Source organism: Hypanus sabinus, chromosome 3 (genome assembly GCF_030144855.1).
Source record: "Hypanus sabinus isolate sHypSab1 chromosome 3, sHypSab1.hap1, whole genome shotgun sequence".
In the NCBI taxonomy this organism is placed as follows: Eukaryota; Metazoa; Chordata; class Chondrichthyes; order Myliobatiformes; family Dasyatidae; genus Hypanus; species Hypanus sabinus.
The window spans coordinates 31,661,287-31,677,717 of record NC_082708.1 but is presented as its reverse complement, the minus strand read 5'-3'; the positions used below and the strand labels follow the sequence as shown (position 1 = coordinate 31,677,717).

The 16,431-nt window shown below is 40.4% G+C and overlaps 1 long non-coding RNA gene across 2 annotated transcripts; it reads right to left on the bottom strand.

The window, feature by feature from the left end:
• Positions 1-6,244: 6,244 nt before the first annotated feature.
• LOC132391167 (uncharacterized) lies at positions 6,245-15,969 on the bottom strand. Of its 2 annotated transcripts, XR_009511108.1 has the most exons (5): positions 15,877-15,969; positions 14,021-14,196; positions 9,063-9,119; positions 7,210-7,287; positions 6,245-6,364 (listed from the first exon to the last, which is right to left on the bottom strand). It is a non-coding gene; the product is annotated as an uncharacterized LOC132391167 (long non-coding RNA). The 2 variants fall into 2 exon arrangements; XR_009511107.1 differs by having other exon boundaries at positions 9,063-14,196.
• Positions 15,970-16,431: the final 462 nt, after the last annotated feature.

Here is a 16,431-nt window from a genome sequence, read left to right as displayed (position 1 = left end):
TTGTGAACCCTATACAGATGACAGAGGAGGAAGTGTTTGATAACTTCGGACAAATTAGGGTGGATAAAACCCTGGGGCCTGACAAGGTGATTCCTCTGACCCTGTGGGAGACAAGTGAAGAAATTGCAAGAGTCCTAGCAGAGATATTTAAAACATTCTTAGTCATGAGCGAGGTGCCAGAGAATTGGAGGATAACTAATGTTGTTCTGTTGTTTAAGAAAGGCTCTAAGAATAAGACAAGAAATCCTGACATCAGTAATGGGAAAGTTATTGGAAAATATTCTAAGGTACCAAATATATAAGTATTTGGATAGATGGGGACTAATTAGGCATCGTCAACATGGTGTTGTTCATGGTAGGTCATATCTAACCAATTTTATTGAGATTTTCGAGGAAGTTACAAGCAAAATTGTTGAGGGCAAGGCAATGGATCATTGACATTGTCTATATGGACTTTAGGAAGACTTTTGACAAGGCCCCACATGGCGTGTTGGTCAAGAAGGTTCAGTCACTTGGTGTTCAAGATGAGGTAGTAAACTGATTTGACATGAGGTTTGCAGAAGAAGCTGGAGAGTGCTAGATGGGTGCCCATGATTAATAGTGTGCTACAAGGATCGGTGATGGATCCGTCGTTGATTGTCATTTATATCAATGATCTGGATGATAATGTGGTAAACTGGATCAGCAAATTTGCAGATGGTGGTATAGCAGACAGCAAGGAAGACTATCAAAGTTTGCAGTGGGATCTGGACCAGCTGGAAAAATGGCAGATGGAATTTAATGCACACCAGTGTGAAGCGTTGCGGTTTGCGAGGATCAACCAGGGTAAGTCTTACATGGTGAGCGGGGTAAGGCACTGAGGTGTATGATATCTGAGGTATCTGGAAAGCTGCTTCACAGGTAGACAGGGTCATAAAGAAAGCTGTTGGCACATTGGCCTTCATAAATCCATGTATTGAGACAGGAGTAGGGATGATATATTGAAATTATTAGTGAGGCCTAATTTTGAGAATTGGCTTTCCGTATAGGAAAGATGTAAATAAGATTGAAAGAATACAGAGAAAATTTACAAGAATATTGCTGGAATCTGAGTTATAGAGAAAGGTTGAGTAGGTTAGGATTTTGTGCCCTAGAACATAAAAGATTGAGGAGAGATTCGATAGTGGTTATACAAAATTATGAGGCATTTAGAAAGAGTAAATGCAGGCAGGCTTTTTCCACCGACGTTGGGTGAGACAACAACTAGAGGTCATGTGTTAAGGGTGAAGGGTGAAAGGTGAAATGTTTCATGCTTAAGGGGAATATGAGGGGGATCTTCTTCACTCAGAAAGTGGTGAAAGTGTGGAACAAGCTGCCAGCACAAGTGGTGGATGCGGTTTTGATTTCAACATTTAGGAGAATTTGGATAGGTACATGATTGGAGGGGTATGGAGGACTATGGTCCAAGTGCAGGTCAAAGGGTCTAGGCAGATTAATGGCTCAGCACAAACTAGATGGGCCAAAGGGTTTGTTTCTGTGCAGTAGTCTTCTATGACTCTAAAGTCTTAAAGCAATAATTAGTATGCACAGCCTGTAGACGCACCTTCAAGAGCTCTACAACTTATGTTCTCAGTATTATTTATTATTTTTGTATTTAGTCTTCTTTTGCACATTGGTTGTTTGTCAGAATTTGTTTGTGTATAGCTTTTTAATGATTCAATTCAATCCCTTTGTCTTACTGTGAATGCCTGCAAGAAAATGAATCTCAGGGTAGTATCTGGTGACAGATACTGTACCTACCTTGATAATAAATTTACCTTGAACCTTATGTAGAATACATCCTTATTACATAGAATACACTGTCTATCTTTATCCTGCTTCAGGTTTGGACATTTTTCCGAAGCCAGGCTGTTGTCCTCTTGGTTTGAGAAAACAAATGAATGAGAATGATAACTATTTTGCAAGTTAAAACTTTTAACCTTATTTTGTAATTTGTATCTTTTGTTACAATTTTTTCCCTTGATCATTTAAATACCACAGATTTGAATTGAACTTCTGCTCAGATTGCAATCCTTTTGAAGTCTTAGAGCTACCAAATCCTACTGACATGATTCTATAGAACAAAATGCCACTGCTATAGCTCAAAGTGAATGTTCAAGTGAACTGACAGTAGAGAAGAAAAGGGGCTACAAACATAATCTCAGATGGCCAAGATGGAGTTAAGAGTCACAATGCAATTTTAATGCATGTTACAAGCAAGCTGCCATGTCGGTCAAGAAAGTGAAGCAGCAGGAATGGGCACCTAAGAATCCTTAAGGATGAGATCAATAATTACACTCAGAGGCTATTATTTTGGATACACCTGTACACATGCTCGTTAATGCTTAATAGTTAGGGGAACGTACAGCAGATTCTGTGGCCACAAAAGAGAAGCCAGGATAATGTGCTGCCTACCAGGTGCTGGGGTCCAGGATGTCCTAGAGTGGCAGCAGAAGATTCTAAAGAGAGAAGGTGAGCAGTCAGAGGTCATGGTGCACACTGGCACCAATGACAGAAGTAGAAAGGAGGAAGAGGTCATACACAGAGAGTGTAGGGAGTTATGGAAGAAAGTGAAGGGCAGAACCTCCAACATAGTAAGCTCAGGGGTACTCCCACTGCCACACGCTAGACAGGGCAGGAACAGGACGATAGTACAGATGAATGAGTGGCTAAGGAAGTGGTTTAGGGGGCTGTGCTTCAGATTTCTGGATCACTGGGATCTCTTCTGAGGAGGATATGACCTGTACCTTCTAAAGAGAAGCTCCAAGATATACCAAGTAGATCTATCGTAGAAAGTGCAAAGAGATGATGGACCATCAACCGCAAGAAGGCCAAATGGATGGTTGTCACAGGGAAGAAAGACATCAAGGAGAAAATGCATCAACTGCAGTGTTGCGTGGCGCTGGGGGGAGGGGGGTGGGTGGGCTCGGGACTCTTATTACAAGATTGTGACCTTATGTGTGCTTACTGTGTGTGATCATCGGTAATATGTCTTTGCGCCTTGAACCCTGTAGTAACACAGTCTCGTTTGGCTGTATTCATATACAGGTATGCTTAAATGGCAATTAAACTTGAATTGAAATACAGAAATGCCAACTGAGAGTGGGCAGTGGGACAATTACACACACATGGAAGTTCCATTACTTAAGGAGCACAGTAATATCTGATGATAGGGCTGATGTTGCAATTAGGAGGAGGAATGGGATTGCTAAATGTAAATTCGAGTGTTGAGCAAGATACTAAAGAATGACATAATTTCTATGAGTAGGAAACTCGGTGTTGTAATGCTATGCTTATTCCGCCCTAACATATGGAAGTGAATGTTGGATGCTATCAAAGAAGAATGAGGGAAGACTCGAAGCTGCAGAACTGTGGTTCTGGAGAAGAACTAGAATCAGATTTAGTATCACTGACATATGTCGTGAAGTTTGTTAACTCTATAGCAGCAGTACAATTAAGTACATGATAAATAAATATAGCGGGAAACAACTAAGTTAAGTATATACATGTGTTAAAATAAATAGTCAAAAAAAAGAAATAAAAAAGTAGTGAGGTCTGTTCATGGGTTCAATGTCCATTTAGAAATCTGATGGCAGAGGGGAAGAAGTTGTTCCTGAATAACTGAGTGTGTGCCTTCAGGTTTCTGTACCTCTTTCCCGATGGTAACAGTGTGAAGAGGGCATGGCCTGGGTGGCAGGGGTCCTTAGTGACGGACGCCGACTTCCTGAGGCACCGCTCCTTGAAGATGTCTTGGATACACTGGAGGTTAATACCCATAATGGAGCTGATTAATTTTTACAAGTTTTTGCAACTTATTTTGAGATTGTGCAGTAGCCTCCCCGTACCAGAATGTGATGCAGCCTGTCAAAATGCTCTGCACAGCACATTTGCAAAAGTTTTCAAGTGTTTTAGATGACAAACCAATCTCCTCAAACTCTGAATGAAATATAGCTGCTGCTTTGCCTTCTTTATAGTAGTATCAATATGTTGCATCCAGCTTAGGTCCTCAGAGATATTGCCACCTGGGAACTTGAAACTGCTCTCTCTCGAGAATGATGAAACTATCATAGAAGGACAGAGTAACAAAGGAGAAAGTGTTCAAAAAGCCGGAATAAGAAGAAAGCTGATATCATCAATTAGGAAATGGCAACTGGAATTTCTGGGACATGTACCGAGGAAAGAAAAGCTCAGACATTTTGCAGTGAGGGGAAATATTTATGCAAGAAAAAGTCACAGTCAATAGCACATGACATTCATGAGTTACATCAAGGGATGGACAGGCAAATGTTTTGAAGAGCTTATTAGAACTTTTCAGATTAAAGACAGATGGAAGACCATGATCACCCATGTCATGCAACATGGCACAATGATGACGGTGGTCTATACAAGAAGAATGGATTACACCTGAACCTGAGGGGGAACCAATAACTATGCAGACAGGTTTACTATAACTGTTGGGGAGGGTTCAGTCTAAGTTGACAGGGAGATGGGAACCGGAGAGTTAGAACTGAATGGTCTAATTCTGTTCCTATGTCTTAAGGCCTTATGTCTTGGTCCCATTGTGAAACCTATCACTATGTGTCAATTGACCCATTGCACAGTGTATGGGGTGTCTAGGGAGGGGCCTGCCGTGCCCTTTTTCAGGGCAGCTTGTCCACTTTTGGTCCCCACCTGGTGCTCAGCTCTCACCTGTGGCTCCAAGTAGCTGTAACACGCGCAGCGGCCACACCCCGGTAAACCGTCTCGTCAGACGGGCCAAACCTGGTGAGGGTAGCCGACGGGTCTTGGACCCTCGGTGAGGTAGGGGATCTGTCTGTCCCTGTCCCGGCGTGTGAAGTCTGGCCCTGGCAGATTGAGCAGAGGAGACGGACTAATGGCCCAACGGTCAAGAAGGCGGCCAGCAGGCGTTATGGAGCGTTAGGAGCACGACAAGACACGTAGGCGTCCTGGTCATCTACCGTAATCTACCGGTGGTGATCTCTTTAAACTCCCCCGGCAGAAGGCAAAGGCAAACCACTGCTGTAACCTGCCACGTACATGATTTCCCAGTATGTCAGAGCGGCATGGAGGGAAATCTGGATGCGACCTAACGACGATGACGATGGTTTCAGTGAAAGTGAGTTTGTACAGTGTACATTCACTGCTTCAGCTCAAATGCTAAACCTGCAGGTGTTTGATTTAGCACCTCCAGACAAATTCAAGTGATGGTAATCACCATTTAGGCCCAGTGTGCTAAAACCAAATTTTCAAATAGCCCTCTTAATAGCACTGCACTTATTTCATGCCCGTTTACACCCTTTTGTCAACATAATCTCCAGAATGAGTTATTTTCCGAATAGACACTAAAAGCAGACAGATACATCTAAATAAATAACTTGGATAGAAACAGATGTTAAACAATATTGAATTAAATTTCTTTTTTTCCAAAAACATGCGCCAGAAAAATGTGTCAGCACTCAGATTATAATGAAGAAATGCCAGCTGTGTGTATTGCAAACATAGTCAAAATGAGAGAGATACAAAATAAAACTGGACACTATCTAGGCTACGGGAATTAAAAAGGGATTAAAACTAAAAGATTAAAACTAAAAGACTGAGCATTAGAATCTACACAATGATAAGAAAACCCCATAGGAGAAAGAAAAATTAAGGGGGAGGGTGCAGAGGAGATTTATGAAGATCTAGCCCAGAATTGAAAACAAAACGAAGCTGTGAGGATCGGTTGGATGGGCTGGTGTTGTTTTCTTTGGATAAGAGGAAGCTGAGTGGAGGCTTAATAGAGATAGATAAGGCCATGAAGGCTTAAGATAAATTACATGGGAAGAACATCTATTTACTTCGTGCAGAGGGGTAAACAAACAAGGTGCATGAATTTAAGCATTGGTAAAAGGATTAGAGGGGAGATGAAGGGATAAAATAATTCTACTAGTGCATTATGGGAGTCTAGAATTGACTTCCAGTGGAAGGATCAAATCCATCATCACAGTAAAAACAATCCTTGCTGATTGACTTGAACATCCGTGATCTGCAAGTTTCAAGATGGAATTATGCTGGGTTGCTGTTCTTTTTCAGTGAGGGGAGATACAACGTGCAGAAAGTATAAACTACTGTGTGGTAAATTTTGGTCGATTCTATACCACAGGCATCAAGGGAAATATAAACCAAGAGAAATGGAAATAGAGGACATGGTTTAGTCTTCACTGTCTAAAAATAAACAAAACAATAATTCTAAATCAAAATCATTTTAATAATGTATCATTGTTACATTTTTAATTATTTGGATAATCCAAGCCCAAAATAAAAAAAAAACAGAAGGTTCCGGAAATATTCAGCAGACACGCTGCACCTGAGGGTAGACAAGAGGAGTAAATTTTTCAGTTCAGAGACTCTGTCAGAATGTCCTGCTGAGTATTTTAAACATTTTCTGTTTTTCTTTAGTTTTCCAGCATTTGCAACATCTAAACCTGAACTTGATTTAAAATAATTTAATTTTTACAATTGCAAACTATTAGAACATTTTTTTTTCTCTTTTTTTTTTCATTTCAGGCATTGCACCATTCCTTGATCAGGTCTTATATGTCACCTTTAAGTTAGTGGTTATCAAATATGCATGAGGCACATGGAATAATCTACTCTCCATATTTTCCATACTTTTAGGGGAACGCCTATTTTCTACTTGTGTATTCCTAGGAAAATTTGAGGTTGGGAATTCACCTGGGAAAAGTTTGCAGATTCATTCCACTACAAACTGGAAATGATACACGGACCCAGGTATAACAACAGTCGGTCATTGGTTCTCAGAATTTCTTCAAAGAGCTGAATAATTTGTGGTTATATTAATCGTCAAAACAGAAAAATATACTTAGGTGAAGGGAAGATAGAAATGTGATTTCAAAAACTGCTAATCTTTTTGTCAACTGATAGCCTGATACATTTGTGAAGAATAATTGATAGCAGGAAACAATAAAATCTAATCTTTCTATATGATTCTCTATGGATTTAATCCTGAGAACTAAAACAGCTTAGGTGTTGCATTCTACCATGAAGTAATTTCATTTTTATTATCTGATTTCTTGGTATTTTCAGTCTGCTGAGCATATTGCAGGAAGTAAAATTTGCAATAGATTTAAGTGTCACAATTTGCACGCATCTCAACTGAAGTAATCACTACAGTTTAAAATGCTGAGTTACCTTTATTTTGTCACAGGATACTTGTTATCAGAGTTCAGCACAATAACACTGTGCTTGCTTTGGTCACTGGAAAGTCAACTGAATAATGGAAAAATAGCAGAAGAATCAGAATTGGGTTGAATATCATAAGCCCAGTTTGCTGAAGATTCATGGAAATAGTTAAATGGTTTTAAAAATGGCAAGCTATCATTTAACTGAGTAAAAATGTATGTATTTAAATGAAATACAGAAGAAATAACAAAACTACCCAAACTCCTACAGTACTATAAAACTGTACAATAGTTCCTAATCTTTATCAAAATAGGAATTCATCTGCCGTGTTCAGTGCAGATAATGGACCGGTCATACAATGCTTTCGATGATTGCATCCTCCAAATCTTCATTTTCATTGTAACATTCAAGATGATTGTCAATATCGTCATAGTTCCTAATTTGCTGAAGTAGTGAAATCTTTTCATTTCCACTCCCAGCCGTTTCTGGCATCTCTAAGCCTCAATGCTTGGAACCACGGTGAGCAAAATAGTTACGAATTGTCTTACTGCTTATTTCTTACCAAGTATCAGCGATAATAATCACTGCATCTTGAACATAAACGTGTGCAACTAATGCTAGTTAGTAACTGTTCAGCAACAGGCTCCTGCCCCAGTTAAGCCAGATTATTGTACCAAATAAATGAAGGGGATGCTGGCTATTTTCTTAATTTAGTTTTGTTCTTTAAGAGTTGTCCCAAATAAGCAATTGTTCCAATTAATCGATGGCCCAACTAACCGCTGTGTAAGTAAGTAAATAAATAAAAAGAGAGAGAGAGACAGAGATACAGTAAATTAAGTAAATAGAGCAAAATGAGAGCAAAATAGTGAGGTTTTTTCATGGGTTGGTACATTGTTCAGAAATCAGATGGTAAAGGGGAAGAAATTGTTCTTTCCACCATTATTTATGTTGTGATGGACCGTAAAGTTAATAAATCTATGCCCACCTTTCCAGAAAGTCAATGTTTCAATCTCTCCCAGCAGGTTTGTAAAAGACAACAGATGCTGGACTCAGTGGGCCAGGCTGCATCTCTGCAGGGAAATGGACAATGAATGTTTTGGGTCAAGACACTTCAGCTGGACCGAAAGATTTAGAGGATATGGCCATTATAAACAGGTGAGGGGAAAGGATAGAGCAAGAACTGACAAGCAATAGGTGGATCCCAATGAAGAGGGAAAAGTGGAATTAGTGACAGAGGCTGGAAGGCCAAGGTTATAAGCAATAGAGTGCTGAAAAAGATGGAATCTGATCGAAAAAGACGATGGAGCATGAATCCCAATAAGGGAGGTGGGGTCAGAACAACAGGAGGAAGGAACCAGTAGGAGAGCGCATCCTTGCCATAATATCAAGAAGACTTTCAGCAAAGGCATTGATAGTAACAAATATTAGATAATGGTGCACATCTTTCCACTTCTGTTTGCATGTTCCCTTTTATCCAGTCTCAATAATCTTCTTAGCCCTAAAACCCTCCATATATTTACCGACATCTAATTCCCAACATCTTGTCTGAGTTTAATTGCTCCACTACTGGAGGCCACGCTTTCTGCATCCAAGGCTTTACCCTCTGGAATTTCTGCCCTAAGTGAGGTTTAACGCCTTTAAGCCTCACTTTGCTCATTTCATAAAGCATACTGCGTTTGTCAACTGTCTTAATATCTCCTTTTTGTGGCTCTGTGTAAAAATTATGTTTAATTATAAGCCAGTGAAGCAACCTGGATGTTTAATCAAGTGTGCTAAATTAATTCACATGAAACTAACCAATTATACTTTACAAGTTGCTTTGCATATTTCAGTTTGTTTTTATTTTCATATAGGAGATTTACCTTTGAGAAAATAAGAACACACAAAATGCTGGAAGAACTCAGCAGGTCAGGCAGCATCTATGGAGGGAAATATGGAAAGTGAAGATCTCCTCTTCTTTCTAGACAACAGACCCAACCAGATGCCCTCCACCACCACCCTCCTCTGTCGGCCAGAACCGGTCCTTACACTCAGCAATTTCTCCTTTGGCCCCTCCCACTTTCACCAGACGGAAGGTGTAACCATGGACACCTGCATGGGCCCTAGCCATGGCTACCTTTTCATTACCTTTGTGGAATAATCCATGCTCCAAGCTTTCAATGGTCATGCCCCCCCCCCCCAACTCTTCCTGAGCTACACTGATGACTGCATTGGTGCTGATTTCTGCATCCACGCTGAGCACACCAATTTCATTAAATTTGCCTCCTTCTACCCCCCTACCCTTGAATTCACTTGCTCTAAAATCTGGTCTGTTTGTACTGTGTTGTGCACTTTGGTTTGGAGGAACATTGTTTCAGTTGGTGGTATGCATGTATATTGTTGAATAACAATGAAATCGAACTTGAAGATGTATTTCCTATACCCCTCTCCCCTTTATCGATCTCTCTGTCTCCATCTCTGGAGACAAACTGTCCACTGATATCTTTTATAACCCTACTGAGTCTCACAGCTATCTTGTCTGTAAGTTTTCCCAGCCTGTCATTTGTAAAAACACCATTCTCTTTTCTCGGTTCCTCTGTCTCTACCACATCTCAGGAGAGGCTTTACCTTTCAGGACATCTGAGATAGAAACATAGAAAACCTACAGCACAATACAGGCCCTTCAGCCCACAAAGCTGTGCCGAACATGTCCTTACCTGAGAAATTACCTAGGGTTACCCATAGCCCTCTATTTTTCTAAGCTCTATGTACCTGTCCAGAGGTCTCTTAAAAGACCCTACCGTATCCGCCTCCACCACCACTGCCACCAACCCATTCCACGCACTCACCACTCTCTGCATAAAAAACTTACCCCTGACATCTCCTTTGTACCTACTTCCAAGCAGCTTAAAATTGTGCCCTCTTGTGTTAGCCATTTCAGCCCTGGGAAAAAGCCTCTGACTATCCACACGATCGGTGCCTCTCATCATCTTATACACCTCTATCAGGTCACATCTCATTCTCTGTCACTCCAAGGAGAAAAGGACGAATTCAACTTGAAGGAGCCTTGGCAGATATATTTAAAATGTCAGTATCTGCGGGTGAGGTGCCAGAGGATTGGAAGATAGCTCATGTTGTTCCGTTGTTTAAAAAAGGCTCTAAAAGTAATCCAGGAAGTTACAGGCCGGTAAGTTTGACGTTGGTAGTAGGCAAATTATTGGAAGGAGTACTAAGGGATAGGATTTATAAGTATTTAGATAGACAGGGATTTATTAGGGAGAGTCAACTCGGCTTTGTGCATGGTAGGTCATGTTTAACAAATCTATTAGAGTTTTTTGAGGAGGTTACAAGGAAAGTGGATGAAGGGAAAGCAGTGGATGTTGTCTACATGGACTTCAGTAAGGCCTTTAACAAGGTCCCGCATGGGAGGTTATTTAGGAAGATTCAGTCGCTAGGTATACATGGTGAGGTAGTAAATTGGATTAGACATTGTCTCAATGGGAGAAGTCAGAGAGTGGTAGTGGAGGATTGCTTCTCTGAGTGGAGGCCTATGACTAGTGGTGTGCCACAGGGATCAGTGCCGAGTCCATTGTTATTTTTCATCTATATCAATGATATGGATGATAATGTGGTAAATCAGATCAGCAAATTTGCTGATGATACAAAGATTGGAGGTGTAGTGGACAGTGAGGAAGGTTTTCAAAGCTTGCAGAGGGATCTGGACCAGCTGGAAAAATGGGCTAAAAATGGCAGATGGAGTTTAATACAGACAAGTGTGAGGTATTGCAGTTTGGAAGGAAAAACCAAGGTAGAACATACAAGGTAAATGGTAGGGCACTGAGAAGTGCAGAAGAACAGAGGGATCTGGGAATACAGATACAAAATTCCCTAAAAGTGGCATCACAGGTAGATAGGGTAGTAAAGAGAGCTTTTGGTACATTGGCCTTTATAAATCGAAGTATTGAGTATAAGAGTTGGAATGTTTTGGTGTATAAGGCATTGGTGAGGCCAAATTTGGAGTATTGTGTGCAGTTTTGGTCACCTAATTACAGAAAGGATATTAATAAGGTTGAAAGAGTGCAGAGAACGTTTACAAGGATGTTGCCGGGACTTGAGAAACTGAGTTATGGAGAAAGGTTGAATAGGTTAGGACTTTATTCCCTGGAGCATAGAAAAATGAGTGGAGACTTGATAGAGGTATATAAAATTATGATGGGTATAGAGGAGTGAATGCAAACAAGCTTTTTCCACTGAGGCTAGGGCAGAAAAAAACCAGAGGACATGGGTTAAGGGTGAAGGGGGAAAAGTTTAAAGGGAACATGGGGGGGGGCTTCTTCACACAGGGAGTGGTGGGAGTGTGGAATGAGCTGCCAGATGAAGTAGTAAATGCGGGCTCACTTTTAACATTTAAGAAAACTTGGACAGGTACATGGATGAGAGGTGTATGGAGGGATATGGGCCAGGTGCAGGTCAGTGGGACTAGACAGAAAAATGGTTTGGCACAGCCAAGAAGGGCCAAAAGGCCTGTCTCTGTGCTGTAATGTTCTATGGTTCTATTCTCTTAAGGCATGCCCCCCAATCCAGGCAACATCTTTGTAAATCTCTTCTGTACCGTTTCTATGGCTTCCACATCCTTCCTTTAGTGAGGTGACCAGAACTGAGCACAGTACTCTGAGTGGGGTCTGACCAGGGTCCCATATAGCTGCAACATTACCTCTCGGCTCTTAAATTAAATCCTACGATTGATGAAGACCAATGCACCATATGCCTTCTTAACCACAGAATCAACCTGCGCAGCAGTTTCAAGTGTCCTATGGACTCAGACCCCAAGATCTCTCTGATCCTCCTTCTTCAAAGAATGGGATTTCCCTTCCTCTACCATTAATGTTTCCATACTCACATCGCCTCCATTTCCCAGATGACTACTCTCAGCCCACATTCTTGCTGCCACACAAGTGTAGAGCTCCTCTTGCCCTATCAATCCCTGCATTCAGCACATCATTCTCTGCAATTTCTGCCATCTTCAACAGGATCCTACCACCAAACACACCTTTACCTCCACTCACTCTCTGCATTCCACTTAGATAGCTCTCTCTGTAATTCCCTTCTCCATTTATTCCTTCCTCCTGGCATTTATTTCTGCATGCAGAAGAAGTGCTACACCTCTTCCCTCACCACAATTCAGGGCCCCAAACAATGAGGCAGCACTTTACCTGCAAGTCTGAAGGGTCATCTACTGTACCTAGTGTTCCCAGTGGGGCCTTCTGAACATCGGTGAGACCTGACCTGGATTTGGGGAACCACTTTGTTGGGCACCTGTGCTCTACCTGCAACAGGGAAAATTTCCTGGTGGCCAACTATATTAATTCCACTCCCCATTTCATTTCTCTACTGCTGCAATAAAATAACTCTGTTTGGAAGAGCAACACATCGTTTTCGATTTGGGTGGCCTCCAACCTGATGGCATTAACTTCAATTTTTCCAACTTGCGGTAATTTCTCCCCCCCTCCCTCTTGTCTCCTTTTCCATTCCCCATTCTGGCTCCCTTCTTACCCCTTTTCTTCTCCTCACCTTCCTCTAGTGACCCTCTTTCCCTTTCACCCATGGTCCACTCTCCTCTCCTATCAGATTCCTTCCTCTCTCCCTTTACCTTTTCCACCTATCACCTGTTTATTTTCCCAATGTTAAGTGGGCACTTCTACTATAATGATATTCTTTAGTTAATTATGCAAAAGATGCCGATGACTCTTTCACCGCCTAAGTTTACAGAGATGTTGCTTCAATTTAATCAGCTAAAGCTACAAAGTGCAGAAGCACAAAGCACTGATAAGTTTCCAGAATTCTTGTCCAACTTAGTACAACTTTCCTGTTACATTATTAGGTTGTACAGTTATCTGGAACTGAGATAGAAGGATTCCTGATCCTGCTAACAAGCCTGTTTATTTTTCTAAAGCTTGCTAAGGGGCCAACATAGAAGATCGACCATGAACAAACTACTGACTTGGTCTGACTCATATACTGGATTTAAGTCCGCCAAAGTTGTGACTTGCTCCTGATTCAGTAGGGATCTTGTCTCGAAACCATTTCAACCTCAACATAATCTTTTTTACATGTTGCAAAAGGAAGCAGCAGCAAGCTGGTCATTAGACAAATGATGAGCTGATATAAAACACTTAATAGGCAGCAGCTACCAGAACTCAAGGTCAGAGCCATGGTAAGCATTACACTTCATTGTAAGGTGTGTTAGTACATTGCCACAAATTGGAAGAATAACACTTCCCAGATACTTCCTCCTACACACACTCCACACATCCATCTAATTTACTTCTTTTGTTCACCCGTCTCCTTCCTCCCCCACCTGGTTCCACAATAACTCCGTCCTATCATCCCTGTCCTATCCAGTCCCACCAATTATCTGCCTCCTCTGTCCCATCCCATCACCCCCACCCCAATCTGCACCCCACACAGCTTCTTGTACAGCTCTATGCTGGTAATCCTTCCTCTTCCTTCTCAGGGCCTTGGTCCAAAATGTCAACTTGCACTTTTACCATCACAGTTGTTGCCTGGCCAATTGAATTCTACCAGAGGTTTTTTCTTCTTCTAGATTCCAGCCTGGAGTTTCTTTTGTCTTCACTGTCACAATTCCCTGAATTTAACATTGACAGATCCTGTAAACCACTGGATGAAGTCTCCACCAGCTGAAATAGTGGACTTCAGCAACTTCTAGTTGTGGTCGCACTGAATTTTACACATGCGAGTTCTCATTTGCACATCCAAATTTCAGGTAACACATTCCAGCAGCTGTTATCCCAAATTTTAAGTTATTTAAAATATATCTCACAATATCCTTTCACCACTGTGCATGGTGAAACAACATGCATAGTTGTCGTTCACTACAGGATGGACCCTTGCTCTTTTAAGTATTCATATCCATGCCATCGAGTCTCAGTTGGTAGCAATAACTTAGTCTGGGTCCTCGTGTGAGGAGATTTTGAATAGTTGATACCCAATAGGTAGCTGTAAACAGAAATGATACTTCAATGGCAATGAATTTTAAATTGATTCTTCTGAGAGTTAAGTATTTATGAGGGAAATCCTTAAAAGAAATATGAAAGTACATAAAAAGGCATATATCATTTTTCTGTGACTAATAAAAAAAGTTCTGTTAAACAAGTTCTTGTAGCCTTGAAAACTACAACAAAATGGAAAAATCTTTCATACTGAACATAACTAAACATTTATTACGTTATAAATTTTTTAATTCTTTTAAATGCCTAAAAAACAGGGAGGATGAATAAAGTTGTAACAAGTTAATGCCTGGAAGAAACGCTAATCCAGGGGGCTATCTGATTAGTTATGTTTTCCTGTTTAATACCCATCTTCTTCAATGGGATCTGTATGAGTAGCCATGACCTTACTGCCATGCGAGGGGCAAGGGAATTTCCACACATAGAACAGAAATCTTGTTCCTGATAATTAATATCAATTTATCTTTAAACCATTCAATCACGAGTTAGCATTCTATAGTCAGCTGGGTAATATTAAAATAGTAGTTGTACCGTACATGGCATTTTATGGCATGACTATACCACAAGATATCATCAGTATGTGAAAATGTAGGGAAGATTCATCAGAATATTTCTCATTTTTGTAATGAAGGAAGACTAAAGAGCAAAATAGACTAAAGAGGCAGGGTCAGATTTTCCTGGAGGTTAAGAAGGCATGATTTGGGTATATAAAATTCTAAAGGGTGTAGATAAGACAGAGTGTAGGAATCTTTTTCCCTTATCAGAAGGAAATAAAGCTAGAATTAAGATTTAGGGTAAGAGTAAGAGATTTGGAGGGAATCTGAGGGGGTACACCATCGAATTACCCCCTCAGAATGTGAGAATGTACAATAAATCAGCGTTCTGCGAGGAATAACCTGAAATAAATCATAATCTGCCAATTTATTAATAATAATGTGGCACATAGAAACTATGATATATATACCAGGCATGATATAGCAACAGTACTAAGATTTATAAGTTTTTACAGGAAACAATTCCAGTAACATTCTGCTTATTAAATATAATGATGTAATGTAATTATGTTTTTATACAGGAATCCTGGAAGTTTGCTTATCCTTCTCAAAAAATTTAAGCATAGGTATTTACACGGCTAATGAGGATTCCATATATCACCCAAAATGTGGTATTTACAGCCTCCAATTCCGCTTGCAATGAAAAACTTCTACAGTATGTACTTGTAGAATTTGTTTTAAAGGGAAGCTGGTCAGTCTGCAACTAGGCAGCACTTATGGAAAGATAAGTCTGCTGGCTAGGATGAATGTAAAAATAACATTTGCAGAAGGACAAATGGGTCAAAATATTTGTTGAATCAAAAAAAAAACCTGACTCCTATTCTCTATTTAGGCTGATTACATACATGATATATCATTATATCATTGTATCATTATAACATTTTATGATACTTACAGGATTTCAGAAGTCAGTACCTTAGGTATATGGCAACTATCATTGTTTCTGTTGGCCACTGCTCATCATCATTATTGCCCAGTGCTTGCTGAACATGTTCTAAGAGAAGTACTGATAATCTTGGCATCAGGAAACACATGATCTGTCCGTGTGGGATAGATTAAAATATGAAGGAAAAAGCTGCAAACCATTCAATGGAAAACATTTGTGATTTTCTTACCTGAATAACTATTGACTGGTGATCCATTTTCTTGTTTTGCAGTGTGACCAAGAGCAACTCCTAATGTTTGAACGCAAAGGCAAATTACCTAACATGTTGCTGTGCATCATTTCTATAGATGCCCCATCATCAATGCAGTCATCAACTACCGTATATTGATGACTCTATTATAATTTCTAGATGACCCTCCAGCAACTTCTAGTGAAACTTCTCAACTCCTAAAACAAAACAAAATATTCCAGTGATCCAATGGTACACAATCATCCTTTAGCCTTATGGCATGGTTTTTAACATCACCTATCCTCCCCTATCCTATCCTGCATTTTTGCTTAAAACTCCACTAATCAGCATCACCACAGAAGCCAGCAGACATCAGGGTTTCCTTCTTCAGGAAAAAATGCTGGAGCCATATGGTTCCTATTCCAGGGCTTTAAAAAAAAAGTAGATGAGAAGATTTTAGACACCTCTGGTATTAACTTCCACAGTACCTCGAATTCAAGAAAGATTACTCAAGAATTCAAGTCTGCATGTCTCTCCACGATTTAAGGACAACAA